Source organism: Diceros bicornis (genome assembly GCF_020826845.1).
Source record: "Diceros bicornis minor isolate mBicDic1 chromosome 13 unlocalized genomic scaffold, mDicBic1.mat.cur SUPER_13_unloc_1, whole genome shotgun sequence".
In the NCBI taxonomy this organism is placed as follows: Eukaryota; Metazoa; Chordata; class Mammalia; order Perissodactyla; family Rhinocerotidae; genus Diceros; species Diceros bicornis.
Window position 1 is genome coordinate 12,673,853 of NW_026690866.1, and position 3,944 is coordinate 12,677,796.

A 3,944-nucleotide genomic window follows, 5' to 3' on the forward strand; every position below is an offset into this window, starting at 1 on the left:
TCAATAAATGGTGCTGAACAATGAGATATCCATAAGCAAAATAAATGAACTTGGATCCATACCTCACACCATATACCAAAAATAACTCGAAATGGATTTTAAACTTAACGGTAAAACCTAAAAGTATATTTGATAGAAAAACACTTGTATTCAAAATATATAAAGAACTCTCAAAACTTAACAATAAGAAAAAAAAAACAGGCAAAAATTCGAACAGACATTTTATCAGAGAAGACATACAGATGGCTAATAAGCACACGAAAAGACGCTCAACATCATAAGTTATCAGGGAAATGTTGATTAAAACCACTATGAGATACAACACTACATGCCTATTAGAATGGCTGACAAGACTGATCATACCAAGTGTAAACAAAGATGTAGAGAAATGGGAACTCTCGGACACTGCTGGTGGGAATGTAAAATGGTATAATGTATAAACACTTTGGGAAACAGTTTGGAAGTTCCTTAAGGAGTTAAACATAAGTGATCCACTCACTCCACTCTTAGGTATTTGCCCATAAAAAGGAAAGCACATGTCCATAACAAAGACTTACATACAAATGTTCATAGCAGCTTTATTTGTAATAGCCCCAAACTAGAAACAACTCACATATACATCAACACCTGACTGGATAAACAATTTGTAGTATATCCACAGAACAGAACATTACTCAGCAACACAAAGGAACAAACTATTGATACACACAACATGCGTGAATTTCAAAAGAATTATGTTAAGTGACAGAAGCTAGACAAAATCAGTGTACAAATTGTCTGATTCCATTTATATAAACTCTCGAAAATGCAAACTAATCTATAGTGATAGAAAGCAAATCAGTGGTTCTTTGGGGAGAGTAAGTCACAGAGGGGTGGGAAGGAGGGATAACAAAGGTGCATGAGAACACTTTGGAAGGTAATGGATATGTTCACTATCTTGACACTGACTGAAAGTTTCATGGAGGTACACCTTATGGTGGAAGTCATAACTTATCAAAGCCTACCATTTAAATAAATGCAGTTTGTTTTCTCAAGTATATTTCAATAAAGCTTTTCTAAAAATAATACAGGTTGTATATAAATATTGTAAACCAGATTTCTTATAATTAGCTCAAAATCAACTCCATTCATTCACACAACAAATATTTATCTAGCACCTACTATATGCCAAGCACTCTGCTAGGTTCCAGGGTTACAATGGTAAGCAAACTGACATGGTTCCTGACCTCATGGAGAACACAGTCTGCTAGGGGAAGCAGAGATTAATAAAAGATGCACACAGACACATGGATAATAAAAACTTCACAGACAAGTGCTGTCAATGAGACAAACACAGTGAGATGACACAAAATAACAGGGAAACCAAATCTGATCTAACGGAAAGGTCAGTATGGCTCCCCCAAGGAAGCGACATTTAAGCAACAGCTAATGGAAGAGGAGGATAACAAGTTGAAGATGTAACTTTCCTCAGAAGAGACACTAACACAAGCAAAGGCTCTGAGGCAGAAGAAAGCATGACCCTTTGAAGGAATGGAAAGAAAGTCAAAAGGGCTAAGGGTCAAAACAGTGTAGACAACACTATTGGTCACCTCTCCAGAAACTATTCCATCTCTTCTTCCTCACTCCTAACAGAATCACACTTGGGTTCCATCAGCCACCCTCCTCCACACATAGTCATGTGCTTTAGAGGAAGATGACTCCATTCTTGATTTTAGGAAGTGGATACTGTTGAGACTTAAGTCAGTCATGGCCACCTCTTTTCTCCCTGCCAGTGATTAGTTAAAGAATGGCATGAGTGAAAGCAGGAAAAGAAGTTATTGCATGCTCTAAACAAGAGATGGTAGTTTGGACCAGGCAGTTGTCAATGGAGATAGAGGTTTGCACGGAGAAATAAGGTAAAGCAACCTCTACAGGATGTCTCCTAGGTTTCTGGCTTAGGCAAATAACGATCAATCTTTTCCATATAGACAAAGCCAGAGAAATATTTTTTTAAAAATGAATAGTCTTATGTTATTCTTAATATATTTCTCTTAAATAAACCTAATTAGAACTAGTCAAGGATCATACCTAAAACATATCTCATCCTCATGCAGGATACTGGCTTCAGAAGTTCATGCAAACTTATCAAGAATGAATGAGGCTAACTAGATTTTGTCTTACAATACAAATCAATGTTTTCTAAAGTTCTAACCTATAATTAACAATCCTGCCTACAAATAACATCAATTTCTGAATATCATTTATTTTGCCTTGCCTGCTTCAAAAAATGATTTAAGCTAGCAAAATGTCCAAATCAATTAAAAGCCAAGAATAAAGTAGTCCAAGGATTTCTGACCACTCTTGTGTTATCTAAAAATAATTCCAGAGAAATTAGATGGAGGTACCTAACCAATTATGCTCATCAAATTTATCAAATTAGGTCTCATAACAACAGTAATGTAGGTTCCTATTACACATACCTACAGACCCAGGCAAAAATATAACCTACTTTGACAAGTTGATGAAATGCCATTTCTTTCAGAAGATGGTGTACTTGGACTGTTGAAATGACGTGAAGTTCCTCGGTCCTCGCCATCGTTTGTAAAATTCTTTGAATGGCACGTACAACGACGTGACAATGGTACTTCAGCTTTTTCGCTTAAGCTTTCATCCACTGGCTTCCCTAAATGTGAAAGAACCTCTATTTATAATATTTCTAATTAAACAAACATTAATCATCTTCTGCAGCTAAAGTGAGCAACCACTCGAATTTGCACAGGATTGGGAGGTTTCCCAGGCTGTAAGATTTTCAGTGCTAAACCTGGGAAAGTACCTGGCAAATCTGGACAAGTTGGTCACCCTATCTGTAGCATCAAATTAGGACAGGAGAGAAACACTTATGATGTCAGAGACATTTATAGAGAAGTTATCATCAATTTGCATAACTTACAAAAAGATAATAGTCAAAGATTAATAATGTAATAAAGGCACAACCACTTGAGTATTCGTTTATATTGAGACTTATTAAAATATCAAGCAGGGAGGATTAAAAGAAAGACCAAAAGTATATTCTTAGTTACTGCTATTTCTTTAAAGGAATCATTCTGGATAAAATGTATTTTATTATATTTTTTCAAGTCCCAATAATCAATCTGAATATATCAACCAAATACTTACCACGAAGAACAGACTGTTGCCACGCTAAAGCAGCACAAAGTAAGACTAAGCTTTTCCCACTTTCTGTAGGGCTCTCCAACAAACAAGGCTGCTTACTTTTTAATCCTCGGACAATCTATTGACACAAAAACAATAAAAAAAAATCAGTAAACAATTTGCTTCATTAGGGTCTGTCTCCATCACAAGTACAAACACAACAAGAAGTAAGGTTGTACTTGAGGGAACATAGCAATAGCTGCAGGGAGAATTAGTATTTAGTTCAATCTAGACCTTATTCCTTTATCTTTCTCCCTAAAATTATGTTGGACTTAAAAGCATATAGGCATAAAAGAAATGAACAAAGCAATATGTGCCTTAATGATGCAAGCACAGTCATTTCTGTAAAACTAGAGTACACTAATATCTTGGATGAAAACTTAATGGAGGATACTGCTAGGGGGAGTGTAAATCGCTACCACCACTTTGGACAGAAATTAACAATTTCTAGCAAAGTTGAAGATACCCAACACCAGGAAGTCCAGTCCTATGTATATATCCAAAACCTTTCCCACAGGAAAATAAGGAAACATGCATAAGAATGTTCATAGCAGCATTGTTTAGAATTGCAAAAGAATGTAAACAACTTAAATGTCTGTCAAAAGGAAAATGTATAAAAATATTCTGGTATATTCATACAATGGAATACGACACAGCAATTAAAATAGATGAACAATCAATAAGGCTACTTCTTAAAAATAATGTTAAGCAACTAAAAACACTTCTGAACAAATATAGGTACAGTATCATAT